General features: G+C 49.0%; 1 long non-coding RNA gene across 1 annotated transcript; it reads right to left on the bottom strand.

The window, feature by feature from the left end:
• Positions 1-11,086: 11,086 nt before the first annotated feature.
• Positions 11,087-12,328, bottom strand: LOC121822254 (uncharacterized). Its single transcript, XR_006063258.2, has 3 exons — positions 12,150-12,328; positions 11,833-11,905; positions 11,087-11,193 (listed from the first exon to the last, which is right to left on the bottom strand). It is a non-coding gene; the product is annotated as an uncharacterized LOC121822254 (long non-coding RNA).
• Between the last annotated feature and the right edge of the window lie 333 nt (positions 12,329-12,661).

Raw genomic sequence — 12,661 nt, 5'->3', positions numbered from 1 at the left:
GGATGGCTCAGGAGTTAATGCTCTTTCAGAAGAACTGGGTTCGGTTCCCAGAATCCATAAGGTTGACTCATAGTCATGTGTAAGTCCAGTTCAAGAGGATCCAATGGCCTCTTCTGATCTCCGCAGACTCTTGAATGCACTTGTTACACATGCATAGACTCCGGCACACACACACACACACACACACACACACACACACACACACACACACACACAAAAAAAAAAAAAAAAAAGAAAAGAAACAAAAAAACAAATTAAAAAAATATATGTACATATACATGAAAGAAAGCAAACTCTTAGCTTGCCATAGCCCATTTCTGAAGTTACAGTATTTGGGAGCCTGAGGCAGGAGGATTGGCATACATTCAATTCTGGGGACTTTGGTTTTATAGTGAATTCCAGGCCAGAGAGATTCTGTCTATAAAAACGTAACTCAAACAATGAAAGGGAGAAAAATAAAGAAAGCAAACGGAGTGGAAATCTGTCTCCATATGCGAGGAAATCACCTTGTAAGGACCCCAGTACTTGTTCAGAGCTGGATGGCCTGTGGGAGCCACCCAAGACATCACTTGGTAGGAAGGGTCTGCTGGCATCAGTTTACATGTGTGTTCTTTGATCAGACTCCTTTCCCCTATGAGGGACAACACTCTGCCCCCAGGGAGCTTCCTTTTGGCCTACTCAAGGAGTTTGTCTTGACAAATGGACACTCCATTAGAAATGGCTTCCCAAGTCTTAATGGTATATCTCTGGAGGACATGGGGCTTAGTCCCAGTTATGCCCAGGCTGTGAAATAGGCTCTCCTTCCCTATACCCGGGGAAATATTTATGTTCCCTCAATGGAGCTGGGATTATACCTGCCAAGATGTGGCAGAAGGATCTCATGCCTCACTAGTGCAGCTTGGGTGCTGAGGGTCCAGTACAAAGAAGACTGTGACCTTCACTGGCACATCCTGTGTCCTTTGATCCATCAGATCTTCCTGGGCTTTGGGCTTCCATTCTGAGGATTCTTACACAGACTGGCCATCTAGTATGTGCTTTTGGTAGCTGATGGTACTTTTCTCTGACAAAGAGAGAGAGCAGGGCTGGAGCAACCTGAATTCACAAGTGTTCTGAAGACGGGGTGTATGGGCTATAGGCCACAGACATCCCTAGTGCCTGGGTTTACCTGGACCCACTCTACTCCCACGTACCTTGGGCCAAGTCTGATGGTGCCCTTGTATGAAGCTGGCATCCATCTTGAACGGATTCTATCCAAGGATTCAACAGGAGTGGTTATCTCAAAGGGAACCGTCATCCAGAGGGTGGGAGCTGAGCTTCCCATCAGGCATAGGCATCATCCCTGAAGGTGATAGGCCAAGAGAACAGTATCTTTCCACATAGCAGGGGTATGGGTCAACCTCCCTTTCCCAGAATCAAAAGATACCCTAGAAGCTAGGATCTCCTTACCTTCTGGGTGTGATCTCCACGAGCAAGGAAGGAAAGAAATCCAGTTTCTCCCAGAGCCAAGCAGCAGGTCAGGAAGCTCCATTGAGATAGTGACTGCACCTTGTTGGTGTCTACTAGAGGAAGAAGTGGGTGCCAAGAACAGTGACCTCAGTGAGAAAAAAAGAACAGGGTCAAGTTAGCTTGCCTTTCCCACACCTGGGGAGAAGTCAAGCCTGAATTCCCAGGGTGTTCTTGGGTGGGATGTAACCCTGAAAACCAGACTGTTCCCAGGGGAGTCTTTATAGAGGATGTGACTACTTTTCATGGGTTCTTCCCACTGCCCACCCATCGTGAAAGGATTTTGCCCACATGCTCTGGACTGGGGAAGCCTGCAGTCCTGTGGTCAGCTTACCCTCGGAGTGCATCCTTGCTCTGAAAACTGGTGGAGCAGAATGAAGGAAGGCAATCAGAAAAATGCATCAAGTTCACCATCAGCAGGACCAAATTTCCTAGGGCTCTTGTCCATCAGCAAAATATCCAAGTAGCATCCTGAAGGAGGTGCAGGGCTCATTTGAAGATCACACAAGGCACACAGTCTCGCATCTCTTGTGAGGGAAGACCTTCAAAAAAGTTTGATATTCGGAGATTGATATTCAAAAGGAGTTTTTAAACTGTGTATTATTCATGGTGAGTAAATAAACATGACATTGATGACCTCAAATATCTTCAGATAGTTCTGACAGGAAAACCAAGGCCTCTTGTCCACTGCCATCTTTGCTTCCAGAAGATTCTTCCCGTGATGAACTGAACCCCTAGTCAGAGAGGCACATGCCCACAGCCTGTAAGGAGGCACATGAGCTGACATCAACCACTCAGTGCTACACATTGGTCCCAAGGTCAACATCTGGTCTGACAGAAACCCACACCCAAGGAACCAAGTTTGGGAAGTTTCTTAAGGTAGACCAATTTAGGAGAAAAAAAAAGGACGCCTTCTCTGGTTCTCCCTGAGAGGTGGGTTGGATGACAAGAAGCCAGCTGGGGGACTATCACAGAAGGGCAAGGCCGTCGTGGATAATACCTCTTTAGATAACGTGGAGGGAGTGCTGCTGGCCTCTGCAGATAGGATTCCTCTGCTCCCATGGCTGTGCTTTCAGGAACTGCTCCTGAGGATTAACTGGAAACGGAGGGTTACAGAGTCAGATGGCCTCGATCATCAATAACACTTAAGGCTGGGGACCTGGTGCTGACAAGTCCTCCATGAGCCCCTCCCTGAAGTGGTTCTTATGTCTGGGAAGCCCATGAAGGTATGATTTGATTTGAAAGAATAATCACATGACATCTGTGGAGAAGGTGGCTCTTCACAACTGACCACAGTTTGATTATCAGAAGGATGCTCAGTCATGATGGATAATGTAGGGCACACGGGAGAGATGGGGCACACACACTACAAGTAACACACAGCGTCATCTCCAGCCCCCAGTGGCTACACGTGTTGTCCACAGACTGGCAGCATTAACATCACTTGAGAGCTTGCTAAAAATGCAGAATCTTGGTCCCTCAATCAGAATCTGCTTTTTAACAAGATCCCTAGGCGATGAATATCTTAGCAGCACTGAGCAGTTTGAGAGACCCTACTCTAACCAATGATTTATACACCTATGCACACCACATACACACACACACACACACACACACACACACACACACACACACACACACACAATCAGGTGGTGGGATGAGTTGAAAAGATGTGCTGTTGACCACAGTGTCTTAGTCCAGATACACCTAAGATAAGGTCAGCCCAAAAGAACCCATGTCGTGTCCACCACGAATAAGCCATAGGAACAGACGAGAGTGACTTAAAGCAGCCGTGGTAGGAAGTGCCCTCATTAACACCTGTATCTCCCACAGGAAGTCTGTGCTCGGAATGGATGCTAGGGAGAGTGGGTGCTGGACTTAGAAGTCCCCGGCCAAGCTTTGTGTAGCTACAGAGTTGCTTGACCCCAGTACCTCCCTCCAAGGAGTTCTTCCGAGCTAAGACTGAACAGCAAGGACAGACAGGTGAGTTATTCCCAGTGTCCTCCAGACCAAGCAGGAAGAACTAAGGCACCAAAGCTATCGCCATTGCAAAGCTGTCAGCATGAGAGCACACGGCAGGAGATGGGGGACGAGGGGATGGGTTGCATTCTGAGGTCACTGCATGTTAAGAAGAAAGCTTACTAAAGTCACCCTCTTCTGGTGCAGGCACCAGTGTCCATCAGCTGAAGTCAGCACTGTGTTCTAGTACCTTCTGAAGCAAATTCAGATAACTAAAACAATGCTTGTCCAACGTTAATCATCATAAATACAGAGACCATACTATGGACAGTCATTCTCTAAGTGCCAGAAAAGTATGGCATTGAGAAAACCCTCAGGATCTCCTCCAAAGCCAGGGGCTCCTCTGGCCTGATCTCCCATGGTCCAGACTATATGGCTAGTGGGTCAGTGTCACTCCATGAGTCAAGCACATGCTTGTGGAGCCAGTCACACTCTCAGGTGAGAGGCAGGGGGCTGAGCCCAGTGATGATCTCTGAGATCAGTGTCACATCCCCAAAGCAGGATTTTCTGAGTCACAAAAGCTATGCTATCCCACCATGACCAAGCCGTGGAGATGGCACCACCTAGGAGCCCCTGGACCCATTGGGTAAGGTTCTGAGGTAGGAGCCCAGTGCACCCTCTACATATCAGTTGAAAGTTCCTTGCCCTCTGCCCAGGTAAGGTTAACCCATGCACCTCCTTACAGAGCTATCTTGGCATCCAGGAAGTCCATCGGGGTAGTATTTGATACTCAAAAAGAAATTGTCCTTGTATGATTCATCCCAAAAAGCGAACACACCAAGGATAATTTCTCTTCAAGTATGAAACAGTAGCATGGCACACGAGCATCCATGGGCCTCCTGGGAGTGAGCACCGCCCCTAACACTTGGCTGCACACAACACACACGTGCATCATGCATGTGCTGCTCATGGCTCCTCAGGGAGGTGAGATGCCATGGAACCCACTCCCCATTCAGCCTGGCAACCTCACACAAGAGTCTTCTGAGGGTAATGGTGGCTGGGGTCAAGAATCCAGGCACTGGCATCCTAAGTGAAGCAAGCATTCTGGTGGCCCCGCTGACCCCACTGCATGGGGTATCCTGTTCAGAAGCCGCTGCTGGAATGCTGTCACTACTGAGCAGCACAGGCTTCCTTGGTCTCATCGGAAGTCCAGCACAAACTCTAAGCGCCAACACCCACCCATGTACCTGACAGAGAACTTCTGTCTCAACATTGACTCCCAAATCCAAGGAGAGGTTTTGCTACCACCACCACCACCACAGCGGCCACTAGTCAGCTCACAGCGCACCAGAGTTTTGGCTAGCACAGAAGAAGCGATGAGCCTAGGCTCCACGCTTAGCCCTATGAGAGCCTGATCTCTCCCAGCCCCAGCAGCCATAGGCAGCAGACCCCAACGCGACTCCCATGTGACACATGAGACAACGAGCATAGCACGACGACATCCTTGTCCAAGGATGTGCACTGGAAGTGTCAGAAGCAGGATCCAGGCGCAGGAAGCCAGGCTGCAGAGTCTGCGCACTTGATACTGAAAAAGTGGATGACCCTGTACGATTCGACATGAGTGAAACGAAGAGGACAGGGATAACCACTCTCCAAGTACCAAAGGTTGGCCTGGAAAGGAAGGCCACTGCCTTGGGTGGACTTGCTATGTCTTCCAGGTGGGGTCCTGGGGATGAATTAGATGCTGAGGGTTAGCGGACCACGGCACACACGCCGAGCAAGAACATGCACACTCAAGTACCACATCACAACAGAACACCAAGAACAAATGAACGAACGAACGAACGAACGAACGAACGAACGAACGAACGAACGAACGAACGAACGAACGAACGAACAAACCAAAAAACACCAAAAACCAAACCAAAACGAAAACCATGGCCCACACCAGCACAAACCTGACCATCAGCCTGGACTGGGACTGCTGCCTGGGAAGCAGGGACCCAGGCTACACACACAGTGCATGCTTTGCAACCCACCCACACAGAACAAGGAGAGGGCATGTTCCCAAGGTCTTTCCTGAAGTCATCTTGCAACCATAAAGCCATCGGTGCCAAATGGAGAACCCAGGAAGCAGTTTGTCACACACAAGATGGATACACACGGTCATGCACACACATACCACATCCCTCGCTGAGTGTGGACGGGATCCAAGATAAGGTTTGATACTCACAGAGAGCTTGCCCTTGTATATTCCATGTCAATAAACCGAATATACAAAGGGCAACCTCGCTTTAAGTACCAAACAATAGCATAAGGCAGGTTCCGCTCTAGCAGGGTCAGCCTCGTCGCCCGGGACTTAGCCTGGGGAGGGATGGGAGATTCACAATCAGCCGACCAGGTGGCAAACACCACCTGCCAGATGTGTGCCCACTGGTCATCTCTCCATCCAAGGAGCTTGGGCTGGGATATAAGAGGGACCTTTCCTGGCTCTCTCAGGAAATACAGAACTCAGTTTCTTGCTTTCTGAGGGAAGATTTGGCTAGGAACAGTCTTTTCCTTAGTGATGGACCCTTACGTAGTATCCTTACTCTGAGATGTCCACCCAGTGTGGTATACCGCACACAGAAGGCAGGAGGACCTAATGAATTTATGGAAGAGATAGGCCAGGGTCCTTCCTGCCTCCCTAAGAGTCATGGATATCGGTGTCACCAGACATTGCTCCCCTAACTCTGCTAGATGCTGGTATGGGACAAAACTAGAAGAAAGTCAATATCACACAGGAGTAAAACTCCACATGCCACTGAGTGATGGAGGGAGCCATCTCTCCTCTTTGGCACCTCTTCCCCACAGAAGAACAGGTTGTGGCTGCCAAGGATGAGCAGTGGGCCATGGCCAGGAGGAACACTCACTTTTCTTGGACAAGCTGGTCTGCTTCCTTGGGTGGGTGGGTGGGCTGTTCCAAATGCCTCTTCTGATAGGTCCAGCCACAGAAGACTGCTAGATAGGCAGCAGGTGACTACAAACTTCAGTCTCTTCCCAAAGACAGACACCACATCCCGGAAGTCCCCATTGGGAGATTGGTGGATCAGGCCTGAAACCATTATAAATACAAGTGGATCCCTGTGACACTCTGTCACGTGTATCACTGTTGGGACAGTCCAACATCACAGTTTCCCTTCTAAGGTTAATGCTGTGGGCAGGAAGGCTCTGGAGATGGCTTGGTATAGACAGACGGCAGGTCTGTGTGCCACTCTCCTTTAAAGAGAAAGCCACTGTTGGGCTATTATACTCAACGCTTGTGCAATAGGCACAACTGGCCCCTCCCCGACCCTGCCAGCATGGCACACCTGAGGGTGTCCTCTAGAGAAAAAGAATCATGCACCAAGGGAACAAGGACGACCTAAGATTAGCTGCTCAGCCATAATGCCCATCTTAGAACCAAGAAATGGAACGTACCTGAGAGGGTGTAATGATGCTGGGGCTAGAGGCCTGCCCCAAAGATGGAGCAGGGCTGGAGTCTTTCCCAGATGGAGCTCGATATGAAAAGAAGTGGCTGCCCCTGCATATTCACCATCAATAAAGTGAACGTACAGAGGCTGTCCTCTCTTCAGGTAGCAGAGATCAGGGCAGGAAGAGTGAGGACTGGGGCCAGGGAACAGCAGAGTGGCTGACTCCACCTCAGGCCTTGAGCCGACCACAGGGGCTGCGGAAGCAAGCCTCAGTTGATCGGCTCTGGCATGGGCCCTGCACTCTGCACACTGGGGCCCAGCCCTGAAGCTGGTTTACTCCTCAGCATCACTCCAAGACAGGCATGATCTTCCGAAAGACGGGGAGACCCTGCGGAACTTGACAGAAAGCAACGGAGAATGATTGGCGTTCCTTTAGAGCCTGCCAAGCCACCCTGGGAAGAAAACCTCCATCTGTGCCCACAGCCGCAGCCTCCAGGAAGTCTTCCAGATGGTCATAGAAAGAGCAGGATTAGAACGCACAGCAACATGCATCATCCAAGAAAGAAGAAAAAGCAGGAAACCAATTTGAAGAGCCTCCACCCGCCTCCCCAAACCAGAATAGTGCTGAGACCACCAGCTCTTTTGCCGGTGCTGGTGAGTTCAGGATCCCAGAGGAGCAGTGAGCCTCCACTCTAAACATCCACCCAGCGCAAGGCTCACCAAAGGGAAATGAGACGCCTCCCCCCATCCCCCGTACCAACTTTGTCTAAATAAATTATTAGTAACCCATGCTACGACACTATAGGCAGAGCAGACACCTAAGGATGGAGGTTTCACAGTCTTGGTGACCTCTGAGGCCATCTTTACTTTGGATAGCCACCAACCCCCCCTTCCCTTAATTGGACAGGAAGCCCTAAAGGTGACTTTAAGGATGGGTTGGCTATGGAGAGTGGGTAGGGCATATGACCCACATCTAAATGGGCACTGGATTACAGTTGACACTCTTATGGCACTGAACAAGGAGCTGATATGTACATCACACTGGGAAGAACTGTCAGAAGCAGAAGCCGTTTTCTAGATAAACTCAGCTCTGCCAAGAAAAGCCCGTACGATCTCCCCAGTTGGGTTCTTCTTAAGAAAGTTCTCAGAAGCATGCACGAGATCTGGAGAGTCAGATGTAGGAAGAGTTCATGCACAGTGGCCCACCACGCACTTACTCACCCTCGAGTGACCACATCCTTCTGCTAGGCCCAGGCCGCCAGCCTTGCTTCCAGGCAGCATTTGCTCCTCGAAGAGAGCTTGCCCTTGCATATTCATTTCGCGTAAAGCAAACACACAAAGGATAACCTCTCTTCAAGTAGCAAACGATAAGGAGCGCTGGTGGGAAGCGCCGGTCCGGGGCGATGGGAGGTGTGATGTTAGTCCAGCAGTGATCCTGAGGTGGGCGAATTGGGAGTTTAGCACTTGCAGATGACACAGGTCCCTTCTCCCCACACCCCCCAGAGGGTGATGCCCAAGGCGCCCCTTACCCAAAATGATGACCCACCCAGGTGTTCTCCAAGATATATTGGCTAAGGAAAAAGAAGTCAGTTCCAGAAAACACATTCTAAACATGGTGATCACACAGAGAAACAACTTTTTTTTGAGGTCAGGGAAGAGATACTAAGAGCACAGCGGTCTCCAAATACATCATTGTGAGCAGCAAGCATAGAGGCACACATCACACAAGGCACACATCTATCTATCTATCATCTATCCCGGCCGAACCCCGGAGGGAGACGGTTAGCATGCTTTCTTCTGCGACGGCGGCGTCGTGTCCTCGATGGTTTCCCAAGCAGCATTTGATACTGAAAACGTGGATTTTCCTCTACGATTAGTCATTAATATTGTACTCATAGAAGGAGAATCTACCTTTTAAATATCAAAGATTCGATCCAGGAAGCTTCAGACTTGTGCTTGCGTCGATAGAAACGGAAGTCCCATTGGGCAGGCAGGCTGCCCCGAAGACACAGTGCATCAGACCCACATCACATTATCAGTTGGCTTCTTGGGACCATTCCTGGCCACACCCCATTCATTAGGAACTCGATGAGCCCCCACCCCCACCCCCACCGCCCCAGACCCTACAGAATCTTCCAGAAATAGTTCCATAGCGACATTTGATACTGAAAAAGTGGATGTTCCTCTATGATTATCCAGGAAGCACGTAACCATAGAAGGAATATCCACCTTTTAAATACCAAAGAAATGCTGAGTTCCGGGAAGGACCAGCTGTGGTGCATGGGCTTCTCTGAAACAGATCACAAGACAGAAAAGCTCTCATTCCCGCGCCCAGACGTCACTGTAGTGAGGCAACATCGCCTCTTTGCCAGGCTGGCTCCACAGGCAAGGAGACCCTTAAAGGTGATGGCCAGCAGACATATGATATGAGAAACACACATGGTCTGCAGTCCACCACCTTTCCACTTACCCGGAGGGTGCTGAGCCCAGCCTTGTTTCCCTGGTGGATCATGGCTCCCGAGAGGCACATGAGACTGAAAACATGGATATCCCTCTCTGACTAACCAGCAAGCACACAACCACAAAAGGAAAATCTGCCTTTTACATACCAAACAGGGCTTACTCTTGGAAAGCGCGACCTAAGAACAACCTATCTGAAGCCAAGGGCATACTATGGGAAAGACTGATATGCTGCCATAGAGTCTAGAACGAGACCCCCGGCCTCTGGCTGAGCCAGCAGCTCATCAGAGATTCTCTTCAAGACTGGTCAATGGCCCTCAGGCACCTATGAGTCTGGCGCATGCTCTGTGGATCGCCAGCTTCCCACTTACCCTGGAGGGGGCAACTGTACTGTCACTGCCCTGATGGTGGCTTCAGTTCAGGCCCATTTCCCAGCAGCATTTGACACTGAAAACGTGAAATTTCCTCTATGTTTAATCATAAATACCATAAACATAGAAGGAATATCCACCTTTTAAATACCAAAAGGGTTTAGTCCCGAAGAGCAAGAGCCGAGGCCCAATCGGTCAGAAATGAAGAAGACAGCTGACAGGCGCCCTCGGCACAGCCCACAGAGGACAGATTCCAGGACCAACCTTGCTGTGGAAAGCACAGGTTGTGGGATCCATCTCCCCCCTCGATCCCTGGGTGGGGGCAGAGGAGATAACTTGCTTTTTCCCTAGGCCACTTTGCATTCAGAAACATTCCAGGGCAACTTGAGATACTGAAAATGTGGGTGTTACCTCTATGATTAACCTGAGGCATAGAAGGAACACTCACCTTTTGAATATCAGAAGCTGAACAGCTCTGGAGAACCCTGGCCTAGATGACTACATTAACAACAGAAGAGAATCTGGACTCCTAGTGCCTACCTCATAGCTAAATATATCACCTGGTTGTCACATGCCCTAACAGAGAGTCACTCTAAGCACCCCCAACCCCAAGAGTTCATGACAAGGAGTTTTTCCCCTCATGATTCCCAAAGACAGTTCTACTTCCATATAGAGCCCATCTTGGCTACCCATGGCAAAGGTCACAGCAAAGTGTCTGCTGGAGCATCCATGCACATGCCATGGAACACTGAAGACATCAAGGAAGTTTTTGGGAAGCGGGACGAGTCCGGAAGGCTCCAACACGCAGGTCCAGTACATCAGTGGGACAGACTGTTAGAAACAGACACGAAGGATATCTTCATGTTCATGACTCACTATCACCACATTATCAAGTCCTATCAACATTAGCTCAACTTCCTGGAAAATCTTCTTTGAGTAGATCAGACACAGAGGCATACCAACATAGACACTGCAAATCTTTGATTTAAAAAAAACATGCCTCCACGAAGCAAACAGGAAGCACTGAGAACCCCAACTCAGCCAGTCACCTCCAGAACCTTCCTCAACATATCCTCAATGTTGAGAACAAATGGACCAGGTGACATTCCCCACACATACAACATGTATTCTATGACCAGCCCTCCAATATCTGTCCAAAGAACTGGCCTCAAAGTCTGGTCAGTTGAAAATAGTTGCTGCTCACAAAAGTAAAGAGGTCATGGGTTCCCCCAAAGATGGGTCACCAAAGGCAAGAGGGACAGACGATGCCTGACAGTTACCAAGAGCCAAGACCCTTCCCTTGAATCTGTAGCTTGCTACAGAAGAAAACATGATTCCTCACAAACTCCTTAGAGCTAGTCACATGGACAAGTGTCCATCACTTACCAGCGGACCACAGCTGCTTCCCTGCTTCCCTGAATGGTACTCCTTCATGAAGTCACGAGGCCCTAAGAAGAAGCAAGAAAGTTGGTTAGGGGGACTGACGGTTGGTTACTGGAGCAAATGTGTTCATCTCTCCTGACCCTAGGAGTAGTGGCTGTCAGCACAGCTACGTGTGAACTTAGGGTGCTCTTGAGGAACAATTTCCAATTAGGTTTAGGTTCATTTGTGTATATATGCATGTGCACATGTGTTTTTGTGAGTGTGCTTGCTGTGTGTGTGTGCAGAGGTCAGAGACCAAGGTCTGGTGTCTTCTATAGTTACTTTCCACCTTTTTTTAAAGAGAGAGAGAGAGAGAGAGAGAGAGAGAGAGAGAGAGAGAGAGAGAGAGAGAGAGTGTATACGTGAGCACGTGTGTTACTCTACAAGAGTAACAAGACTCTTGAGTTGGTTATGGAATCACACACCTCTGATGCCAGAATTTGGAAAGCAGAGGCAGGAGCATCAGAAGTTCAAAGAGAGCCTCAGCTACACAGTAAATTCAAGGCTATCCTGGACTACATGGAGAACTTACTATAAAAACAACAAAACAAATAAACCACCTCCCCCCAAAAAAACAAAAAACAGAGTTATTGAAAAAAAGTTATGTTAAAGGAGTTATACAATAAATATCAGTACAAATGTCACATATTCATAAAAATTCCCACCTTCATCATGTGCTCGTTGCTGTGTTTTTCAGCATATATTTGTGCTTGTCTATTTGTTCAGATCTTTGGGAACCTAGGAAGTACAGAGTAGATACTTTGCAATTCTTAAATTCTGAAAAGCATGCAAGGCATGATTTTGCTCCCATTTGTCAATCAATTAAAAAGGAAGTAATGTGATAGAAACTAGATTTTTATGTACAGATTTGCCTTGGGAAATTAGATTATAGGATGATTCATTCAATAAACTCTCAAGTCTCAAAATAAGAAAGTAAATAAACAAAAACCCTTGCCATCTGGCCAGCCACCTGCTCACATACCATCATCAAGGGGCTGATCATATTTCTGAGCTTGACACTGGCTGCAGAAATCGTCAAGAAAAGATTTTATGCTCAAGAGAGGTCAACATTTAAGATCTTCCATGAACAAACACCTTGAGGTGGACGCCATCCCTTGGGGCCTCTCTTGGGCCAGCTGCCGCAGTCCTGCCCGGGCGTCTCTGTGAAAGAGACAGGGGGTGAGATTTGTGCCCAGAGAACATTCTACCCTCAAGGCTCCCCCCAGGCCTACACGTACCTGGGCTGGAGGGATGAACGACAGCATCCAGAGGTCTGCCAGGAGAGCACAAGGCTGGCTGTGAAAGGAACTCAGGAAGTCAGGTTACCTTAGGTGCCAAACAGAGGTACTGCTGGGCGAGTCTCCTCTGCATTCTTTGGGTGCTTCCAAACCAGACCCCTCTCCAGAAGCATGTGGGCCTAGGGGCCTTGGGCTGGGTGGCAGGTGTCACACATATAATGTATGGCGTGCTCACTGCTCCACCAGCCCCGAGGCC

This window comes from Peromyscus maniculatus, chromosome 14, assembly GCF_049852395.1.
Source record: "Peromyscus maniculatus bairdii isolate BWxNUB_F1_BW_parent chromosome 14, HU_Pman_BW_mat_3.1, whole genome shotgun sequence".
Lineage (NCBI taxonomy): Eukaryota > Metazoa > Chordata > Mammalia > Rodentia > Cricetidae > Peromyscus > Peromyscus maniculatus.
This window is presented reverse-complemented; position numbering and strand designations above follow the sequence as displayed.